The sequence below is a fragment of the Bos grunniens genome, chromosome 21, assembly GCF_055505025.1.
Source record: "Bos grunniens cultivar Pamir isolate PY7600 chromosome 21, Bosgru_T2T1.0, whole genome shotgun sequence".
Taxonomy (NCBI): domain Eukaryota; kingdom Metazoa; phylum Chordata; class Mammalia; order Artiodactyla; family Bovidae; genus Bos; species Bos grunniens.
Window position 1 is genome coordinate 20,981,352 of NC_141185.1, and position 24,263 is coordinate 21,005,614.

General features: G+C 38.7%; 1 long non-coding RNA gene across 48 annotated transcripts in view; it reads right to left on the minus strand.

The window, feature by feature from the left end:
- LOC147349204 (uncharacterized) overlaps positions 1-24,263 on the minus strand; it is a 535,617-nt gene that overhangs the window by 469,432 nt on the left and 41,922 nt on the right. For 4 of the 48 annotated variants that reach the window (XR_015149646.1, XR_015149621.1, XR_015149623.1 and 1 more), the window contains one exon: positions 15,631-15,702. The exons of the other annotated variants lie outside the window; for them this stretch is intronic. This is a non-coding gene — a long non-coding RNA (uncharacterized LOC147349204). The remainder of the gene's footprint in view (positions 1-15,630; positions 15,703-24,263) is intronic. 48 annotated transcript variants of the gene reach the window in all.

Genomic DNA, 24,263 nt, shown 5'->3' on the forward strand with positions numbered 1-24,263 from the left:
ATTTTTCTTTAAATTATAGATCACGTAAGGAAAGCTATATATTTTCAGTATCACAAATCTGTAACTCTGAAAGGTGCCTTAGAGATCACCTAGTTAACTCCTTGTTTTAACACAAAAATATAGTAAATAATGTCTAATATTTATTGAGTGTTTACCATGTTCTGGGCTAATGATTTCATATGTACTTTCTCAGTAAATACTCACAATAGCCCAATGAGATAAGCACTGGTATCTCCATTCTACAGATGTGTAAACTAAGATGAAGTATATAGCCTCAGTTAGTAGTTTTTTGTTTTTGTTAAAAATCCTACCTGTCCATCCTCCAGAGACTTTTCATGTGGGATAATGTAGTAGGGGACCCACGGGTGCAACTCCAGAAGTCCAGTTACTACATGGGATTTGCCATCCCTTCAGGAACTGTGTAATTATGCTTATTAAATAGAAACACCCTCCCTGACAATGAGTATACACACTACATCCTCGCTAATGGTGCCCATCATGAACTGAGCCCCGTCAGTACTTAGTATAGCCATTGTTACCTGCATATCCTTAGGTTTTAAATATCTACTCTTGTTCATACCTCTCAACCAGACATGTGTCCTGTAAATATGCGACCCCATGGACTGTAGCTCACCAAGTTCCTCTGTCCATGGGATTCTCCAGGCAAGACTACTGGAGTGGGTTGCCATGCCCTTCTCCAAGGGATCTTCCGAACCCAGGGAACAAACACAGATCTCCTGCATTGCAGGAGCCATCTGAGCCACCAGGGAAGCCCACATGAAAAATATTCAACCTTAATTAGAAATTCAATTAGAAATAACAGTGAGAAATAGTTCCCCTTATCAGATGGACCAGTACAGGAAAAAAAAAGATTATTAAATCCTACTGTTGGCAAGGACATGGATAAATAAGGACATGCTGTCATTCACTGTTCAGTATTTTGTGAATTTAGCTCAGACTTTTGGACGTTGAATCTTCCTCCATTGTTCCATAGTATTTACATATCAATTTGAGAAAAGGTGACAACACGATAACAAAATTCAGTAAAGAAATTACATGATCCAATGTTTAGATGACAAATTGAAGGCTGGAGCTATTCTGTAACATCACCTAATCTGAGAAAATAATGGGAGGAATGTTAAAATTATTAATCATCAAGGCTCAAACCTCAGGCTCCCTTATTGAGAAGTTTCTGGAGTAGTTTGTAAAGTTGTTTCTGAAATAGTTTCACCAATTCTGTCAAAACTTTTAAACTAATAATGCTTACTCGTTATGAAAGGGATTTGTGTGATTTTTACATTTCCCTTTGTGCTTTTCAATATTGTTTAATTTTCCATTTCAGTGACAGTACATTTTAAAAAATCAACAAAAGAGATTTAAGCACACGCAACCAGTTTATTGAATAAGCTGAACTCCACACAGAAAGAACAAAAGGGACTTTGTTCTTTCTCACCACTGTAGCTGCAAATCTGTTCTGTTTGATCTCATTTAAGGAGCTGACACTCACCTTGCACGGTGAGGACTGTCCTCCCATTGCTAGAGGTCTACCACTTTAAGAACTGCCTGCCTTTATCAACACAGGATTTGATTCAGTCCTGAGCATTCCCTCCTCAAACTCACTCCCACAGAGTTCCAGCCTCTGTCCTGCACAGGCATCTGCATCAGGGCTGTCTCCAGAAATTCTGCCTCAAGTGTGCTCAGCTGTCCTCACGATATCCTCTCTCCACCAACCATACCAGTGCTACCCTCTGTCATCTAAAGCCGAAAAGTTCTCCACTCTCAGCAGTGGTGCTGAAGTGGAAGGAGGGAAGGCACAGGAAAATATGCTCCCTACGTATTTTGGAAGCATGAACCCTGAACGAACCCTGAATGAACTCCAGTAGAAATTTATGGGGAAAGATTCTGTATCACCGAACTATAGACGCATCACAGGTTAAAGGCTTTGGCAGGCTGGGCTGGAGGCATAACCTTTATTCATCACGCTATTTATTACTGTGGGAAAATGTGTGGAGTTAACAACAACTGACCTACAAATGATCCTTTGGAACATAACTCACCTGGAAACTGGGGACTGCTTTTACCAGCAGCTCCAGCCTGTCGGGTCGAATAGATTACAGCCAGACAGCTGCACTGATTTACAGTCTCAGCCCTGTTGTTGAACCACTTCCTAATTCGCGTTTTTTTTTTAGTCTTAAAATGAGAGGCATAACGTGTCTGTTCCAACTACAAGGTTGTTGAGATAATAATTACAGCTATTTCTGAGCAAATGTGTCACAAAATGGATAATACTTGTGTGTTTACTATTATTCCACAGTATACATTATGGAATGCACAACACAGGTACCCAGTTACAGAGAAGTAGTTTCTGAGATTATTATAATGGGGTGCCCCCAAAGTATCATAAACTTCTTTCTTTGCCTTTTCCTAGTTTTTTTCTTAGTGATAATCTCTTTATCTCTCTTAAGCTGTAGAATATATTATTTTTTGAATTTTGGCATTACCCAAAGCCTAAGTTTAGGAGCAGTTATTGAGTGTGTGATGATGCACAGTTCAATTCAGTAGCTCAGTCCTGTCCGACTCTTTGGGACCCCATAGACTGCATCATGCCAAATCCATCACCAACTCCCAGAGCTTACTAAAACTCAAGTCCAGCATTGGTGATGCCATCCAACCATCTCATCCTCTGTCATTCCCTTCTCCTATCACCTTCAATCTTTTCCATTATCAGGGTCTTTTCAAATGAGTCAGTGTGGACAAAGTATTAGAGTTTCAGCATTGGCATCAGTCCTTCCAATGAATATTCAGGACTGATTTCCTTTAGGATGGACTGATTGGATCTCCTTGCGGTCCAAGGGACTCTCAAGAGTCTTCTCCAACACCACAGTTCGAAAGCATCAATTCTTTGGTACTCAGCTTTCTTTATAGTCCATACATGACTACAGGAAAAACCATAGCCTTGACTAGACAGACCTTGGCAAAGTAATGTCTCTGCTTTTTAATATGCTGTCTAGGTTGATCATAGTTTTTCTTTCCAAGGAGCAAGCACCTTTTAATTTCATGGCTGCAGTCACCACCTGCAGTGATTTTGGAGCCCCAAAAAATAAGGTCTCTCACTATTTCCATTGTTTCCCCATCTATTTGCCATGAAGTGATGGGACCAGATGCCATGATCTTAGTTTTCTGAATGTTAAGTTTTAAGCCAAATTTTTCACTTTCCTCTTTCACTTTCATCAAGAGGCTCTTTAGTTCTTCTTTGCTTTCTGCCATAAGTGTTGTGTCATCTACATATCTGAGGTTATTGATATTTTTCCCAGCAATCTTGATTTCAGCTTGTGCTTAATCCAGCTGAGTGTTTCTCATGATGTACTCTGCATAGAAGTTAAATAAGCAGGGTGACAATATATAGCCTTGACGAACTCCTTTCCCGATTTGGAACCAGTCTGTTGTTCCATGTCCGGTTCTAACTGTTGCTTCTTGACCTGCATACAGATTTCTCAGGAGGCAGGTCAGGTGGTCTGGTATTCACATCTCTTGAAAAATTTTCCACAGTTTGTTGTGGTCCACACAGTCAAAGGCTTTGGCATAGTCAATAAAGTATAAGATGTTTTTCTGGAAGTCTCTTGCTTTTTCGATGATCCAACAGATGTTGGCAATTTGATCGCTGGTTCCTATGCCTTTTCTAAATCCAACTTGAACATCTGGAAACTATTAAAGCCTGGCTTGGAGAATTTTGAGTATTGCTTTACTAGTGTGTGAGATGAGTGCAATTGTGCGGTAGCTTGAGCATTCTTTGGTATTGCCTTTCTTTGGGATTGGAATGAAAACTGACCTTTTCCAGTTCTGTAGCCACTGCTGAGTTTTCCAAATTTGCTGGCATATTGAGTGCAGCACTTTCACAGCATCATCTTTTAGGATTTGAAATAGCTCAACTGGAATTGCATCACCTCCACTAGCTTTGTTCATACTGATGCCTCCTAAGGCCCACTTGACTTCACATTCCAGGATGTCCAGTTCTGGGTGAGTGATCACTATTGTGGTTATCTGGGTCATGAAGACCTTTTTTGTATAGTTCTGGGTATTGTTGCCACCTCTTCTTAATATCTTCTGCTTCTGTTTGGTCTATACCACTTCCGCCCTTTATGATGTCCTTCTGTATGATGATACAGATAGAGCTACAAATTTTAGAAAGCCTTAGAATTTGTCATTTCTCACAGATCTCACAGTTCTGGAGGCTGGGGAAGTCCAACATCAAAGTGCTAGCAGATTCAACTTCTCGTGAGACCGCCCTCCCCCACGCCTTGCTGGTTGGTAGCTGGCTATCTTCTGACTGTGACCTTTCATGGTGGAAGGGCTAGGGAGGTCTCTGAGATCTCTTTTATAAAACCACCAATTCTGACATACATATACTACTGCTACTATATAAAATAGATAACTAATGAGAACCTGTATAGCACAAGGAACTCTACTCAGTGCTCTGTGGTGACCTAATGGAAAAGAAATCCAAAATAAGGGGGAATAAATGTATACATATAGCTGATTAAATCTGCAGTACAGTAGCAACTAACACAACCTTGTACAGCAAGTATACTCCAATAAAAATAAAATAAATAAATAAATGAAAACACTACTGACTCCACCCTCATGACCTTAACACCCCCAAAAGGACCCACTTCCTAAAGCCATTACATTGAGCATTAGGACTTCAACATATGAATTTGACAAAGAGACACAAATATTCAGCTCACAGCAAAAAAAACATAATCCTAAAATTTGCTGTTTGTTGCCTTATGGGCCAGAAACCATTTTATACTTAACCAAGCTATCTTATTCCAACATTCCTTTACTTTGTAGTATCTTCTTTGGTGGACTGTTATCATATGCATTCTTGTTCCACAAGTGAAATCAGTTTTACCCTCATATTTGTTCTCTCATTAAATAACAAGTTGGGTAAAAACTTTGACAAATATTCTCTCATACGTACATGAAAGCCAGGTCTTTAATTCACTGAAAATTACATTTTGTAAAAGTGAGAGAGGAAAAATTAAGCTTAGGTCTGAACACCCTAGAAGCTTCAGGAAAACACAAAGGCTGGACATTTGCAATTGCCCTTCACTTTTGACCTTGCGATTACTGCCTTGTCTCACAGAAGAATGGGGCTTCCCAAGTGGTGCAGTGATAAAGAATCTGCCACCAATGCAGAAGACACAAGAGATGCGGGTTTGATCCCTGAGTCGAGAAGATCCCCTGGAGAAGCAAATGGTGACTCACTTCATTTCTTGCCTGGAAAATTCTGTGGACAGAGGAGCCTGACAGGCTATATATAGCCCATGGGGTCAGATATGACTGAGCATACACATAGACATAGACACACACACACACACACACATCACAGAAGAATATAACAGGCTTCCTACCCTCAAGCACATCCCCTTTAGTTGCCATTGTTTGGTTTATTCTCATGTTTCAAATGCTGTGTGAGGTATTTTGGACTTAATATCTCTTTGATCAGTGTTTGGCACATGGTAGGCAAATAAAATTTGTTGAATAAAAGAACCAGTTATCTGTAGTGCTTATAACAGTCAGCAAGGTAGAGTCTGTCATTCTGACTTTACAAATGAGAAATCTGATCACAGAAAGGATAACTGGCTTGCCTGTAGCCACAGTGAGTAAATGGTAGAGCAAAGACTCAAATCCAGGTGTGCTGGGCTCCAAAACCCACTCTCTTTACACTGTACCAGAGGGAGACACAAGCCCCACATGTGCCCTAACATTTCTATTTTCAATAAACACCAGCCCAGAGTCTCTGAATGTCAAACCAAACAAACAAAACATACTAAACCTAAGCCATTAAAATTACAGGTTTTGAAAGCAGACCTCAAGCTCCTTGGACACTGTGCTTTCTCACATCCTCCCACATTCATTCTTCATCTTGACCTAGCTTTAACACCGGAGAAGGCAATGGCACCCCACTCCAGTACTCTTGCCTGGAAAATCCCATGGACGGAGGAGCCTGGTAGGCTGCAGTCCATGGGGTCATGAAGAGTTGGACATGACTGAGCAACACCACTTTCACTTTTCACTTTCATGCATTGGAGAAGGAAATGACAACCCACTCCAGTGTTCTTGCCTGGAGAATCCCTTGGACGGAGGAGCCTGGTGGGTTGCCGTCCATGGGGTCGCACAGAGTCAGACATGACTGAAGCGACTTAGCAGCAGCAGCAGCAGCTTTAACACAATAGTCCAGCAGTCTTCAAACTGAAGCATGAACAAAAGGACTTTCTAGAGTATAAATAGTCTTAGATAGCAATAGGGTGAAAATGTCCAAACATAAACTTCCAAACACTCATTCTTAAAGCTGAGCCACCTGCCTGTCAGCACTAATGTCTGACAATTATTCCTCCTTTTCTCACCTCACCCACTGCCCTCTCCACTTTGAGAAAGTCATACTCCCCCTTACCCTAAATCATATTTTGGTGCATTGTTCCAGGGTGCAAAAATCTTCAAATTATTTAAAAAAAATAGGAATCAATCTAGAATACCACTTTCCTAAGGGAAAGGCTACTGACAGAAAAGCCAAAAAAGCTTCAGAAAGAAATATTCAGGTGGACCTAATTTCATCCAGGAGACGTACTCAAGAAAAGTATCTATCTATTCATTCAAGTCTTACTTTACCCATCTAGCCACCCATCTACCAACCTAGAAATCAACCATTCATCTATCAATCAATTAATCTATCTCAGAATACAATCAATTAACCTTCTCTCAGAGGTGAGATGAGTGTTAGACTCATGACTGTAATGAATTTTAAAATAAAATCATACCTTTTCTAATGAAAAGTAACTCTGATGTGGCTGATTAGTTTAACAATGATGTCTGATTATGTGAAGGACATGCTCTATAAGTTGAATGAGCTAAATCTCCAGCTCTAAGATTTGGATAAAAATACAGTTAAGGTATGTACACTATGGGATTCTCTGGTGGCTCTGATGGTAAAGAATATGCCTGCAATGCAGGAGACCTGGGTTCAGTCCCTGGGTTGGGATGATCCCCTGGAGAAGAGAATGGCTACCCACCCCAGTATTCTTACTGGGAGAGTTCCATGGACAGAGGAGCCTGTGGGCAGTCCATGGGGGTCACAAAGTCGGACACAACTGAGCAACTTTCACATGTACATTACATAATATAAACCATAAGAAACAATTTTTGCAAGTATTTAATTTTATGATATTTAAACTTGTGGTTACATTTTTTTAGATTTCCACTTTAAAAGGTGTTGGAGTAGCCAGTTTTTCCAAAATTCTTTTAGTTTGGAGGCAAGGGTCTAGTATATCACTTCAGGTACTTGCTTATAAACATCTCATTTACCTTGTCCCATTGCATTTCACTCACAAACAGCTAGGAAACACCCACAATGTCCTCTATGCCCTTGCCAAAGCTCAGGACTTAGGCACTGCTAGAGGAAAAACAAAATCACATAATCATATTGGTATCATTATAGTTTCATGGCATACAACTTGTACTGGGTCCTGCCTACTGTCTGGCAATGTATCTGTTTGTTTCTATTTTTCTAGCTTTCTTTCATTTCCCACAGCTATCATCACCAACATTTTCCAAGCTGCTCAAGCTTCCAGCCCCCATCACCTCCCCATCACTGTCAGCCTGCCAGTGTGCTTTCACTTGCCTAAACCCAGCCCCACTCCCATCCCAGGACAGCTGTTCTTAGGACTCTGCCTTCTTTTGCTCTTCAGGGATCTTTTTTCCTTTCAATTATCTAACCCCAAACTCATTCCTCTTCCTTCATCTTCAAACGCTTCTTTTCATCTGCATTCAAACATACTCTGGTCTCACACATTAAAACAAACAAAACAGGAAAATAAAAACATAGACCTTTCCCTCGATCCCTTACCCATCTAGTGTTACTATCTTGTTTTACTCTCCTCATATTCAGACTTCCCTAAAGCAGCTTCTACACTCCTGCTCTTTCTCCTCATGTTCACCATCCACGTACTTCTCACCTAATAACTGATTTCTGCCCTCACCATGCCAGGGAAGCTGGCAAGATATTGACAACCACCTTATTATTAAGTCTCCTCTTTGATTCACCACAGCATAGCCTCTGCTGAGCATTTCCTTCTCAAAGGATTTTCTTTCCTTAGCTTCCTTGACACCACCGTCTCTTGATGTACCTGTTATCTGTTCACTTGGTCTCAGTCTCCTTAGCCAATTCCTCTTCCTCTGTCCATTTGTTAAAAACTTACGTCTCAAAAAAAAAGAAAAAAAAAAACTAAAGTCTCTAAGGATCACACTCTAGGACTACATGTTCACCATGAGCAGCTGGATCATGGTGAACACACAGTGTTTCCTTTCCACTCTGAGGCTGATGATCCCCGAATGTGTGTCTTTCATTCATATCTTTTTCTACAGTTTTACTGTAACTATCTTCTATACCTGTACGTAAAACTTAACATGTCTGAAACTGAAGTTATATTTCTGTCTCATTGTGAGCCTCCTTCCTCAGTAAATGGTACCATATAGCACAGTATGGCTCAAATCTGGGAGTCACCCTGAACCCCTTGGTCTTTCATGTATATCCTGCCCAACTGATAACCTAGATCTGGACATTCTTCCTCCTAACAGTCTCCTAAATCTGCCCATATCACCCAATTCCAATGGCCACCTCTCTGCTGCAGGTTCTGGTGGCCTCTGACTAGGCTGCTGCAATCAGCCTTGAGTCCTCTTCATCTGTTTTTTACTCTACAGCCAGTAAAAATGTTCTAAAACACAAGTCTAATTGTGTATTAATAACTCCTTTCCTTAATAGCTTTCAGTGGCTTCCCATCATCCTTGTCTATTACTAGTCACTTACTGAATGACTCAAGAATACATCCTGAACTCCTCACAGCTTCAAGGCCCTTCTGAAGTTGGCCTCTGCTCACCATGGTAGCTTCAGTTCTCCACAGTCTTCACTGTAAAGGGTGACTAAAGCATACCCACTCCCTAAATTTCACCAAGCTCTCCTGCTTCAAACACTTTTTCTTCCTCCCTTTGCCAGCAGCCTCCTATTTTAAATTAAGGTTTCAGCTGAGATGTTCCTTCCTCTAGATGTTTCCTAATCCCCTCAAATCTGGATTTGATCCTTATCTTACATGCTTCTGTATGCATTGTTCTTAGTTCATTACAGCATTACTCTATATTGATTTTTAACTGCTTACATGTCTATTTCCCCAGGATCAGAGACACATAAAGCTAGGTTACTAGCCACTGCCGGGCATATAGTAGGCATTCAACAAACATTCACTTACTGAGTGAATGTATGAAACTACCAAAGCTTTGCTCCTAAACAAATCACATTACTTTTATGAATGGTTTATAAACCTGCTTAGTAACCAATGTACAGTTTTCATCAAGCTCCCATGAAATTGTTGACCAGAGAAAACCCACAAGCTTCATGGGGAAAAGTGTCAAGTTGTCCTCATGAAGATTTGGTCAAGCACTTGCTCCATGAAATTCACTGAATCCTGAACAAAAGCTGAGCCATCTCCATCTTTTCAAATTTTATTTTCTTGCACCATCTAGGAGCAGCTGCTTTTATCCAAGTAGGGGTATTTTTTAAAGAGCATTTTTCCCTTATATGTCAGAAAACCCAAGTTGAAAATAAAATTACATTTCTTAAAACTTCCATGCTCCTGATCTTTTTCTCCTTTTGAGCTGTGCCAGAGGCATGAAGTTTTATACCCCTAGCTCCAGTTAGGAAGATGATTTATTAAAGAGACTTAAATGAAAGATGACTTGGCGTGGATACACTTGGATTCACAGTCCATGCCTTGGGGCAGTTCTAGTATCAACTCTCTAACTAATTCAGAAAGCAAAAACTTCTCTCATTATTTCAAGACAAATGCCTAAACCTTCCAATTCTTGTTGGCCTACTACAAATGTGTCAGAAACTAAAACTAGAGATTCTGTAGTTCACGTGTGCCTCTATACCCTACGATGTTTGGCAAATGCATCAGTTACAAATTACCAACTGATGGTATCTTGCAAAGTCTCCACTGTCCATTGTATCAAACTCTTGTGTTCTTTATACTGATCCCTCTACACAATTATCACTCAGAAGTTATGCTGGAGAAGTTATTTCCAATTTTTTCATTAGGTTCATAAAATCAGAACTTGTTCAGAACAAGTTAAAAAGCCCTGATAAAGAGACAAATATTTCAACTGATTTATGAAAAGTCCTAAGCTTCTGCTTGTGCACAGAGAACAGAAAAATGACCTAACTAGTTGCCTCAGTTTGGTCTCAGAATTTGCACATATTTACTTCATTTCCTTGATTTGACCCTAATTCAAGAGATTATCCTGAAGAGTCAGCAATGCTAATAAGCTGGGTTTTAAAGGGAACAAATGGATATAATTGAAAGACATACGATGTCATTTTCTCATCATTGTCATGAATAAAGAAGATATTTCTCAGTGATAGGGATCTTTTATAATGGAAAATAATTTGTACTGAACTCAGAAACCTTCGTGTCTGCTTGCCTTCATTTTATTCAGAACAGGAAGAGTTCAATGAATTGATATAGTCCAGAAACACACAAATGTCTTTCCTGTGATGAAAAGTAAATTTAAATTGCGAGAAAATGACTTCCTTTCTGAGAATTGTCAAGATTCTTGTTCTTGATCATGGTTCAAAGTCTCCCATGTAGGTTTTGTCTTCTCATTTGTTCCAGAGAAATTGTAAATAACACTATTCCTTTTATATTAAGAAAGAACAACATCCAAACTATCAAGATAGGGATATGGTTAGATCTACATCACTCATCTCTTTGGGTCTAAGAATGTCATTAAGTATTAAATAGTATATATGTAATAAGTTTATCACTTATGGCAATGGCTTACCTGCTGGAAATTAAAGAGCTTGGTAACTATATAGTCTTAAGTACTGAAGATCATCAGTAATTATTCTTTCAAACCAAAAGTTTTTTTTCTCAAATACATGTTGCTAGATTTAAATATTTAGTTTATATATAAGAGGAAAAAATAGAATGGACATGCTTTAAAGCACAGAAAGGCTGGCAGAAGTACAATTTATAGGCTCATATCAAAGCTAAAATGAGAAGGGACCAAGTATGAATCATTTGCACAATTCACAGTAAATCATAAAAATGGTAAAAAAAAAAAAAAGGCAAATAAAAATAAAATGATTAATAAGTCAGATATTTTCTCCAAGTAGTCCTGGTTTTTATATTGCTCTTTTATGTCTCTCTTGCTGTTCGGTCACTAAGTTTTTTCCAACTCTTCACGACCCCATGGACTCCAGCACATCAGGCTTCCCTGTCCTTCACTATCTCCTGGAGTTTTCTCAGACTCACGTCCATTGATCCAGTGATGTCATCTAACCATCTCATCCTCTGATGCTCCCTTCTCTTTCTGCCCTCAGTCTTTCCCAGCATCAGGGTCTTTATGTCTGTAGTGGCATCAAAATATTTAGATATTTTGAAAAGAACAAAGGAAGAAAACAGATCCAATACAAACAATTTAAATAAAGAGAAAACAAGGTAGTCAGGACTTTTTACTTATTTTTCCAAAGTTACTTACATAGCAAAGCAATTTAATTGTGGTTTAAATGAGCTTTAAATACAAAAAACCCAATATGCAAATATATTTTACACAATTATTCAGAGTCAGACACCAGGCAGCTGAGGACAAATGTAAAAACCAGAGGAGCAACCAAGTGGAACAGGAGCATCTCCTCCTACAGAGTGGAGAGTGGCTTGGTTGCAGGGTTGCAAACAGCAAAAGAAAAAGAGGTAAGTATTCATGGGGGGCATAATAATGACCCCTCAAAGATATTGACAGCCTTATCCTCAGAATCTGTGAACATGCTGCTTGTTAAACGGCAAAGGGGAATTAAGATTGCAGAGGAAGGCAGAAGAGGAGTCCTTTGTCATATCAAATGACAAAGGCTTGACCACAGTTACTGCCTTTGAAGATGGAGGAAGGGAGCCAGAAGCCAAGGAACGCAGATGGCTTCCTGAAGCTAGAAAAGGCAAGAAAATGAATTCTCCCCAAGAACCTCCAGGAAGAAACACAGCTATGCCAACACCTTGATTTTTGCTCACTGAGAATCATTTCAGACTACAGACCTTGAGAACTGCAAGATAAATTCATGTTGCTTTGTGCCACCAAGTGTATGGTAATTTCTTAGAGCAGCAATAGAAAACTAATACAGCACTTTGCAGTAAAAACTATAGTGGAAAGGATTCCCAAGAGGCAAAGAAGAATAAATTTAAAATGCCATAGTAGAATAAAAAAGAAGACAAGGAGTTTATTAAATAGCAGAAAGAGGGCAAAAATGAAAGAATTTATGAATATCAGCAAAACTGACTTCTACCTGCAATAGCCATCATACTACCTGTGACAGCAAACTATAGTACCAAGGTCAAGTGCTTCAGGGTAAAGAAGTAAAGTGGGAGACATTACACAATGTCCTTCACAAGGCAAAAGCTTCAATAATGTTTATTAACACACTGCTCTTGAGAAACAAAAAGGGCAAAGAAAAATAAGAAGGGCAACTATCAATAGAAATGGATAACAATAAAGAAAATCATAAAGCAAACGTGTGTGTATATATATATAAAAAGTATGCCTTCACTTAGGGCATTGGGTTTTTGATGTTGTCTACTTGATGAAGTGAAAAATGGCCAGAGTAACATTAAAAAGTATGGACAAGTCATACCTATAACATCCAAATTAGCATGTAATTCTACATTATTTGAAAGAAGATATGCATATATAGACCATACCATCTGAAAATGACTTCAGTGAAAAATCATACACTGTTCAAATGACAAATGACTAAATATGGGTTTTCTTGAACTTGTCTTTGCAGAGTGACATATGGTCACGTGACACAGTGAACAATTTTGTGTGATTGTTGATGAGACAACATAAACAACTTTTGGGGATGTGACTTTTCTTCAGTTGAATAAAGACTGATCCTCTCCTAAAGCTATGTTCAATAAGACCAAGCCAAAGATGTTTTATGACTTCCGGGAGTCAGCCAGTTAATCCTTAGAGAATGCTAAGCCATTATTTCTCTTTATTTCTCACATCAAACACATTAGCTTATGACTGAAGACAAACAAGAAATTCCATAGGAAATATTAAAGAATATGATGGGAGGTGTTATTTCTCACATCAAACACATTAGCTTATGACTGAAGACAAATAAGGAATTCCATAGGAAATATTAAAGAATATGGTGGGAGGTGTATGATGCTATTAAAAAGTAAAGTTCAAAATGTAATATGCAGAGTTGTTTTGGAACTGACCCCCTATCCCAGCTCCAGTCATGGTGGTAACTTTTAAGGATATTGAATAAATGGAAGTGTGTTCCTACTGATTCTGTTTTCCATAAGTTTAGGAAAAGGCTTTGAAAGTAACATCTAAAGAACACACTGATTTTTTTTAAACATATGCTAAAAGATTAATCCTTTAAGAAGATATTTTCTAATTCTCCTTTTATTACCTAACATTTCTTTCTCAAACAAAATAGAAACAAAAGAAAAAAAAAACTTCTTTAGTTTCTGCATTATTCCTGAGAGAACAGTGAGGTTTTAAGAGGACATCCAATAAGGTGTGACTTAATAAAAAATAACTCATACAATCACAGATTAATGCAGGAAGATACCTATAAGAACTCCTCCATAATCACAAAATCCAAGCATCTCAGAGAGAAAGGCCCTGTGAAGTCCCTAGAGCATCTTCCATTGTAAAGAAGGATATCCCACCACCATTGGCCAGACAGGCTGTCATCCAGCTCTCTAGCTGAGTATCTTCAGTGAGATAGAGCTCCCAAACACCCACTATTCCACTGTTCATTCTCAGTTTAAGTTCCACCTGTAATCTGTTTTGTTTCCTAGCTGCCAAACCCATGTCTAAGCCTACTTTCCATATCAGATCTTCAAACACTAGATACTAATACAATAATATCTTTCTATTTAATCATCTCCTTTTAAAACCAAGAAGCATAGGGTAAGCATATGTATACATGTCTCTTATCTTGGACCCTCCTATATAATCTGATGATTACTTAGTACAACAACTTGTTAATGCATTCATCAACTGTGTGCTGACACTCTACCAGTTTCCTGGCAAGGAAGAGAGATTAGATCCTTGTCATCAAGAAGCCTAAATTCTAGTAAGTCAGACAATGAACAAGTGAACAGGTAAGTAAATAAGATTTAAAATAGCAGAAAGTGAGTATGTATTGATTAGGGAGATGATTTCTAAGACAAGAACCAAAGAACAAAAAAGAAAAATCATATAAAGAGCCAGAGAGGAGAACTTAAGACCCTGAGATTGGAAAAAAAAAAGAGTCCAGTCTCTTCTAGATGCTCCAGGTGCTTCTAGAACATTAGAAGAAGAGAGAAGCAAGTGACAGAAACCAAAATTGGAGAAGCAGACAGACCCAAACCGTAGTATGGAGTTTGTATTTTATTCTATGTGCAATAGGAATCTATGTAAGAATTGTAAGCTGGATACATAATCAATTTGTTATTTAAAATACCATGCTGGTGGGCTTATGGAGAATGGATGAGGCAAGGGTGGAAACAGAAAGATGACTTAGGAGGCTCCTGAAATGAGAAATGATGGAGACATAGCTAGACATGGCAGCAGTAGAGAATGAGAGGTGTGGAACGGATTGAAGCATATGAGAAAGTACAGACAGATGTGTCTGATTGTGGACACAGATGGTGAAGGAAGATGGTATAAAAGATAGTTCCTAGGTTTCTAGTTGGAGTGACTCTGGATGGCAGACAAGAAGATATATCCAGGAGGTTTCAAATAGGCAACTGGGTGTATAGATGTGGAGCTCAGAGGAAAGGACTGGCCTGAAGATGCAAAATATGGGAGTTGCCAACATATGGAAGGTATTTAAGATCATTGAAATGAATAAGGAAACCCAGAAAGTTTACAAAGGAGAATAGAGCTCAAAACTTAGTCCTGAAGAAATTCCAACACTTAAGAGTAGAAAAGACTACAAAGAAGCCAAGACGGAAAAAGGAGAATCAGAAGACTACTTGAAAGAGGAAAAAGAGGTCAACTTCATCAGAGGTTTTTTGAAAATTGGAGCAAAATGAGAGTAAAGTGACCATCCAACATAACACCAGGGAGGTGGCTGGTGATCATGACAAAAGCAGTGTCTGTGGAATAGAAAAGCTAGAAGCAAATGAGGAGTTTTACGAGTGAATTAAAGGTGAGAAAATGTAGAAGTTTTGTTGGTGGTTCTTGTTTAGTCGCTAAGTCATGTCTGACTCTGCAACCCCATGGACTGTCACCTGCCAGGCTCCTCTGTCCATGGGATTTCTCAGGCAAGAATACTGGACCTTCTCCAGGGGTTTTCCTGGCTCAGGGATCGAGCCTGACTCTCCTGCACTGGCAGGCAGATTCTTAACAGTTGAGCCACCAGGGAAGCCCCACAAGGTTTTTGGGGAAAAGAACAAAAAAGGCGGGGATAGGAGCAAGAGAGGATGTGGGATCAAACAAGGATTTTATCTTTTTTCCCTTAAGATAGATATTACATGCCAAAAAAAATCAAAAAATTCAGTTATTAAAGAAAGCTTGACATACCCCTTCTCTAGGCCAGTGATTTTCAAACTGTTTTCAACAAAAGGCTGGATTTCTGAGAGTATCTTGCAGTCACTGCAAAAAGCAAAACAAGCTTCCATCCTTACCAAAAAAGTAACTCAAATGTAATCGATTTTATATATGGAGATTTAGAATAAGATGTCATTTGAAAAATCACTGATCTAAGGAGAGCATAAGGTAGTCAAAACATCTCACTATATTAACTGATTAATCCATATATGGTTTGTATTCTTAATTATGTCATACAATGGCTCTTCAGGCAAAACATGATGATAAATTGTATCCGTAGCACAGTTTCAGGATACTAAACAAGTCTGTCATTGTTTCACAACCTCTTGGCAATGATAAATTAAGTAGCTTCTTTTACACTAAATTCTTCAGGAACTTCAGTATTTTCAAAACTTGATTTTCAATCATTTTAATTAATATAGTCCACAGTCAATAAGTTTGATAAACTTGAGACATCTCAAACATGCTTTTTAATAAAACTGACTTACAAATTATAAAATTGTTATCAATACACAGATTTTGACAGCTAGGCAGATTAACTCTTTATATACTCAGTAAATACAATATTTTCATAAAGAGATTCCCTGACATTCAGATGTGCAAAATAAGACTTAGGCAATGATTCTGAATTTTAAAAATGTAATACAAGGGCGCAGCTTTTTTTAACCATATGAGATAAAAATAAGTGGGACAGTAGAGAAAAGGAATAGATTCATGAGAAATTTGTCACTAAATAAATCAAACAAGTTATTTTTCTAAAAGATATTTATGTTTATGACCTTCAGAAAACCTTATGACCTTCAGAAAAATTGTTACAGCGATTATTAAAATTTAGCACTGATTTTGACATTACACCACTATAGCGCTACTGGTGGTTCAAACGGTAAAGAACCCACCTGAAACGTGGGAGACCTGGGTTGGATCCCTGGGTTGGGAAGATCCCCTGGAGGAGGGCATGGCAACCCACTCCAGTATTCTTGCCTGGAGAATCCCGTGGACGGAGGAGCCTGGCGGACTACAGTTTATAGGGTCACAAAGAGTCGGACATGACTGAGCGACCAAGTACAGCACTTAGCTCTATTTCTCTACCACAGGATTCCTCAGTCTCAGCACTATTAACATTTTGGGCCAGATAAATCTCTGTTTGGGGGCTCTACCTTCTTTCTGAAGCACGTTTAAAAGAATACCTGGCCTATAACCATTAGATGTTCATCGTACTCCCCTCTCCACAACCAAAAATGTCTCCAGACACTGCCAAATATCCCCTGAGAGTCAAAATCCCTCCCAGTTGAGATTCTGTTCTACAAGATGAGGTGATTTCTTATTATGGACTTCAGCTACTCTTTTCACAATTTTTAGGAAGATATTCGGGCTCTAACTGAACGGAATGAAGATATTATGACACTCAGCCCTAGCTGTTCATGTAACTGTAACAGAGCAAGGGAAGCACACACATCTCAAATGTGACTAAACAGCCTGATAATTGGCTCAATACCTGTGGAGAAGCACGCATCTGGAACAAGGTTAATGCATTATATTAACGCTTCATTGTAAAAGCTCCAACTACTGACCTTCGCATAAGGAAACAGTGAATAACATCACTTTTTTGGAGGACTGAGTATCTAAACCTTCCACTAAAATCAGGCATGTGGCAAAGCTACATGAAAAACCTTGTCAAGACATTAAAGACAGGCAGATCATGTTTGGCTGTGTTCATTTTACATGTTGTTTTGCATTATGCTTTTTAAATGAAATACCAGTGAGAAAAATATGAAAAGGGAGATTTTTAAGGGTGGAGCTAAGCTGCCACCTAGAGAATACAGAAATGAGAGCATCTGAGCCTTCTACATTTACTGCAAGAATAATATTGTCCTATTAACTAAACACAAATCAAATTTAAAATCTCAAAAGCAATGTGAAATTCTAATGCCATGTTTTTTTTAATTAATTATTCATAAGATTTCAAATTCAAGTTTTCAACTGTGCTTTTAAAATTTCATAGAGAGTGAATTAACAGACAATCTTTTAGAAGTTCAAACAATTCTGAAGTAGTCATTTCTGAATAATAGCAGAATACCTAGACACAGAATACTGTACCATTAATGCTGCAATAAAAACTTAGTCAAAATTTTAAAGTTTTGAAGAACACTTACTATTGAAAATGAATTGTAAGATTAATGAATGAGACCAAGTGGCTGATTTTCAATGTTTATCACCTTTCCTTAACAATTATTCTTTCAAATGAAGCCAATTAGGGAAACAATTATGGTAACTAAAATCCAATAGATTCACTCGCTGGAGGAAAAGGAGTGTTACTTAGGCAACCTAACAGAAGCAAAATATAGAATATAGGAGAGGGAAAAGCCTGGTGGAAATAAGAAGGCTAAAAGTAACCTGACTGTAACTAAGATAAAGCATAAAGCAGAGCTACAATTTCTGGGGAAATATGAGTCTCCTTTCCTAAATATAACAGTATAATTGAACATTCATTAGGCTCCCCAGACCATAAACCATCGCCTGGTTAAGGTAGGCATTTGGGAAGCTGCCTGAACTCTTCTGGGCCATGAGGGTCCCATTTAGTAAATTAGTACTTCAGTGCACAGAATGATACCCTTGTGGTCTAGCAGTGGATTACAAAAGTGCTTAGTTTACACACCTGGAGGATCTGATGTTCATTAGGAGATGAGAAGTATGCCGGCTCACATAGCTACATAGATGTGAAAGTACTACACTCATCAAACGGAGAATATCAAGATGCAGTCTAGAAATTCAAGTGTCAAATTGACATGACCTGGTCTACAACTGCTTAACACTTAGATGATGAGACTTTTCTCTTTTACAACTTGAGGATTTTTATTTTTATCTTATATAAGTTTCTGATATCACTGTTTTTGTAGTTTTGCAAGGAATATCCTAGTTTAAAAGCCTTCCTGGAACGTTTTAGAGTGGCATGGGTACTCAACAGATCATCCACCACGCCTGGTATCCACCTGTACAAGTCAGCCAGTAAAATCCAATTGTTTAGAGATGAATTTACTCAACCTATTTGTCATAGAAAATGAAAAAATATTAGGTTTTACTGATTTTTCTTTGAACTTTATCACAGCCTAGGGAAAAGAATTCCAAGATTTCTTCTGTCCTGAGAATACTCTTTAGGTACATAAATGACTTGAATCATGTATGTGAATGGCATTCTGCAACACTGTGTCTAAAACTAAGCATTTATACAAGTAATAACTTTATGAATAAAGTCTTTCCTATTCCCATATCAGACCAGTAAAGTAATATTTTACATATCTTTCTTAAATCATAGCTTTCTAATAATAACTCAAATTACATGAGTAGCTTGAAAGTCATGATAAATCTCAAATAATAGCTATTCATATCATACAATTGTGCCATCTGACATAAAGTTATGCATTTGCCTATTTTTAGATAATATGAAACAGAAGCACCTTTTATGTGGTAAATATATCAAATCTCTTCAATGGGCTTTTTGACTAAGAAAATATGACATTTTAATGTAAGCTTCCAAAAAAGGCCTCTGTCAGTGAGAATCAATTTCTATACATTTCAGAATCTGAACCAATACTGTACAAGAAATATGTAGTCCAATCACGTCCCAAGTGGCTCAAGTGGTAAAGAATACACCTGCCAATGCGGGAGACTCAGGAGATGAAGGTTCAGTCCCTGGGGTGGGAAGATCCCCTGGAGGAAGAAATGGCTACCAACTCCAGTATTCTTGTCTGGGAAATCCCATAGACAGAGGAGCCTGATGGGCCCAAGTACATGGGGTCGCAAAGTGTCAGACATGACTGAGCACGTATGCATGCGCAAGAACTGTTTATATAGTCCAAAAAATTTCTGAAGGTCATTTATATAAAGAGTAGCACTTCTTTATATCAGTATTCAAGTTTAAAAGATAAAATTAATATTACTGTGTTTAAAAGCACAGTGCCATGACTTATGGAAGAATAAAAGCATTTGGAGGATTCCCGATCTAGTGGGAGAAATTGACACAAATCTCTTGGTATCTTGTTATTGTTGTTGTTTAGTCACTAAGTAGTGTCCAACTCTTTTGTGACCCTACAGAACTGTAGCCCACCAGGCTCCTCTGTCCATGGGATTTTCTAGGAAAGAATACTGTAGTGGGTTCAGAGGTCTAGAGTAGAGAGGGAGTCATCTGAGGATTGAGGTATGAAAGAAGTTGAATGTTGTTGAAGCAGAGAGCAAAGCAGATCTTGAAAGGTTTGAAGGTTATCCTAAGATCTTAAGTTTGGGGACCATTAACTCAAAGGCAAATGGAAGTCACTGAAGAGTTTTAAGCAGGAGAGGAGGAGGATCAAACGTGATGTCTAAGGAATCTTCCTGGCTTTGGAAGCAGAACAACAACTGAAAGTAAGGCAGGAAGGTGACTTTAGGAAATAATTTAAGCCAGGAAAAAGATGATGATGGCTAAATGAGGATGATAGCAGTGGCAGTAAATGGAAAGGGATGTGCTTGAGAGAGATTTAAAAGTTATCATATATGAGGTTTTGTTACAGAATGGATATAGAAAATTAGGGAGAGGGAAGAGTGACGGATAAGTCTCAAGACTCTAACTTGAAAAACCAGAAGTTCCTAACAACTCTAGAAACAATGCAGTGGGGACAAATCCATAGAGAGAGAGAAGATGAGGAAAGGTGATGAGTTTAGTTATGAGCGTGCAAATATTGAGGCTCCTGGCAAAGACTATTCAAGTGGAGATGTCCAGAGAAATTTAAATATATAAGTATAAGCTCAGGCAAAAAAAATACACAAGATTAAATCAGTATATAAATGGCTGTTGAAGCAGAGAAGGTAAATGAGATTCCCTGAAATTCTGTGTAGTTAAGAATATGAAAGAACCTAGAAGCTAGTCTTTAATGGCATTGAAACATGTATAATATCATATAAGAAATGAATCGCCAGTCCAGGTTCGATGCAGGATACAGGATGCTTGGGGCTGGTGCACTGGGATGACCCAGAGGGATGGTATGGGGAGGGAGGAGGGAGGGGGGTTCAGGATGGGGAACACGTGTACACCCATGGAGGATTCATGTTGATGTATGGCAAAACCAATACAATATTGTAAAGTAATTAGCCTCCATTTAAAATAAATAAATTAAAAAAAAAAAAAAACACTGAAACATGAGGGTCAAGAAGAGAAGAAAGATCTAATAAAGATAATGGTGAGTGAGAAGGAAAATCAGTGGATTGCGTACCAGAAGCCAGTGGAAGGGTGTTTCAGAAAGGATGATTTGATTAACAAAGCAAAGTGTCATCCTCGATTAACAAAATAATGACTGATGTTTCACCACTGCATTTAATAACAAAGAAACCTTTATTAAATGTGGTGTGAGTGTAGTTGGAGTTAAATCCAGAGAATAGAGTGCCCTACTGTGTATTTAGCAGTGAACACAGGTGAGAACATAGATACAACAATTATGAATAACCTCTTTTAAGAATTTTGGGTGTGAAGGGAAGGAAAGACATATAACCAAGAGATAATATAGGTTTAAAGCAAGAAGTTTTGGTTTGCTTCATCATAATTTACATAGGTGGAAAATCTTTAGCATCTTTGATGAATAGAAAAATCAGACAGTCATGGACAAGGAATACAGTAGAAAGAGAGGATAATCTATAGGGTAGTGTGATGGCTAATTTTGTGTGTCAACTTGACTGGGCCACAGGGTGCCAAGACATTTGGTCAAACATTATTCTGGGTGTTTCTGTGAGGGTGTTTTTTGGATGACATTAAAATCTAAATCAGTAAACTGAGTAAGGAAGACTGCTCCCTAAATGTGGGGTGGGCCTCATGCAATCAGTTGAAGGCCTAAATAGAATAAAAAAAAAAACCTAACTGTCTCCCAACTAAGAGAGAATTCCTCCTGCCTAATTGCCTTCATACTGGGACATCAGCTTTTGCCCGTTTTCAGACTCAAAATGAAACTGGCTCTTCCTGTGTCTCAAGGCTGTGGCATTTGGACTAGAACTACCACATTGGGTCTCCTGGGTCCCCAACTTGCCAACTGCAGATCATGGAATTCCCAGCCTCCATAATCACATAAGCCAATTTTTTTTATCATTATATCTGTGTATTCACAAACACACAAATATATGCACATCCCATTGGATCTGTTTCACTGGCTAACCCTGGGAGAGGGTCCCAGAAACCAAGTTTTCAACAAGCCACTTACGAGTGACAGTGACTCAGACTTAAGCTTGAGAAGCACTGCTCCAGGACAAAGTTCCTCCGTGAGCAGAGGGATTAAGAGCATACAGATGGAAGGCTTGCCTATACCAGGAATTCCATTATAAAAGGAGCAAAGAAGGGAGGGAATGGGGCTGGTAGATGAAGGTAAGTTTGAGATTTGGTGAAGAGGAATTTGAGGCAGCTTTTGCCTGGCTTCTTTTTACTCTGTAGAGCAGGAAATACAGTGGTTTTCTAAGAGAAAATAAGGATGCGGTACTAGAGAAGGAAATGGCAACCCACTCCAGTATTCTTGCTTGGAGAATCCCAGGGACAGGGGAGCCTGGTGGGCTGGCGTCTATGGGGTCGCACAGAGTCGGACACGACTGACGCGACTTAGCAGCAGCAGCAGGGGGAGAGAACTGAGAAGGGGAAGAAATGAAGTCTTGAAATGATCATTGCAGAAAGTAGGAAATTTTCAGAGCCCATTGAGTTCAGAGGGTAACCATACCACACTCGCTGGTTGTTTAAGATTTTTCCCAGATTTGGTCAGTAGTTTCATTATGCAACCAAGGATGATAACTGGATTCACCCAGGATTTGGATTTTTCAGGTCAACAGAACAATATTTATATTGTCTTTTAAGAGAAATCAGTGTGGTCAGGAGAATAGAATCCCTGCTATTGAATCCAAGCAGGATAGGATGGGAGTTGAGAAAAAAGGGGCTGGAAGAACAGAAAAGACAGAAGTAAGCCTCCTGATACCTGACACTGGTTCTCTGCCCTTCAGGGATACCACAGCCACCCCGGCGCAAAGTGTTCCAACAGCTTCACCAAGTGTGATGAGGTAACAGGGAAAAGACTCTACTTCTCATGGGAGGATATCCGGGAAGGCCTAGATGAGATGAGAAGGTGGAACATAAACAGCCTTAAAGAATCTAGACATGCAAGCTTGGGCTAGAGTTCACACAGCATACAGAAAGTCTGTAGGGAGCAAGTTGAAGAACAGAAAACATGGTTTCCAATACAATAAGGATTTGAATTTAATGGAGATTGGATAAGCTTAGGCAGGGATGAAGAATACTAACAGAAAGTGCCTTCAGGGAAAGATAAAAAGACACACCACATTCATATTTGGAGAGCCTTGGATTTTACGGTGTGCTAGAGAACTATTAAAGACTTCTGACAAGCAGAATGACATGATCGTTGCAATCTCCGCATTTCCATCAAAATATTTGTTAAGATAGGAAAGACTGTTTGAACTGTTTAACTGATAGACTAGATGCACTCCTAGAAGCTGTCCTCTAAAATTAAATTTAATACATAAGCTAATACTTTAAAAGTTGGCATTCCTGGTATGAAAAATATTAAAGTCTTCATAGCAAATGGTCATATTAAGGAACAAGAACACACAATTTACAGAACAGAAATGTAACTAGAAAAGAAAATGAATCTTTATGTTAAATTAATATTTCTATGGAAAAAAATGAATCAGCCCTAGGATTTTTTGAAAAGCATCATTCATTGTTGCCCTAAATGTTTTTTTCCACAGAACCTTTAGGTCTATCTTTCTCCAAAAGATGGTATAATCCATCTTTGGTTATTTCAGTTTCAGGGGGTAGGTGGGCATTTCCTTCTCTCTATTAGTACCTCAAAAGTGCCATGTATATGTATATAGTTAGGTATCAATAAATGATTGTGGATGATGACTCCATTTCTCCCTGAGTTCTCTGTGACTATTAAGACAATTTCCCAGCAGCACAAACTCAGAACAGTGTTCCCTTTTCTCCTGATTTCCCCAAATCTCAGACTGCTCTTTGTCATAACTGAAACATTCTCAAACTATACCTTTGCCCCAGAGAGGACAAATAATGGAATCTCCACTTTAATGTATCTTTGCCATCAGGTTGGGGGGAGCATTTTTAAGCAAAAGAATGGCCAGCACACCACAGGGCCATTTTACCGACTGAAAAATTCAAGAGGAGATTCTCATTCTATAGACTAAAAGGGTCTTAAAACTGTATAAACTTTCTCAGTTAAGTTGAATTGAATGTCTTGGTTTAGAATGCTCATTTTGACCAAACTCTTCATTGGGATGCTAATGTTCAACACGTAAAATGTAAAAATTAAAAATACAGCAGGACTTCCCTGGTGGAACAGAGGGTAAGAATCTACCTGCCAGTGTAGGGGACACAGGTTCAATCCCTGGTCCAGGAAGATTCAACATGCTGCAGAGCAACTAAACCCATGCCCCGCAACTAGTGAAGCCCAAAAGCCTAGGACCTGTGCTCTGCAACAAAAGAAGCCACCGACCGCTAAGAGAAGCCCTCACAAGCCAACAGAGAGTAGCCCCCGTTCGCTACAAGTAGAGAAAGCCTGTACGCAGCAACACTCAGC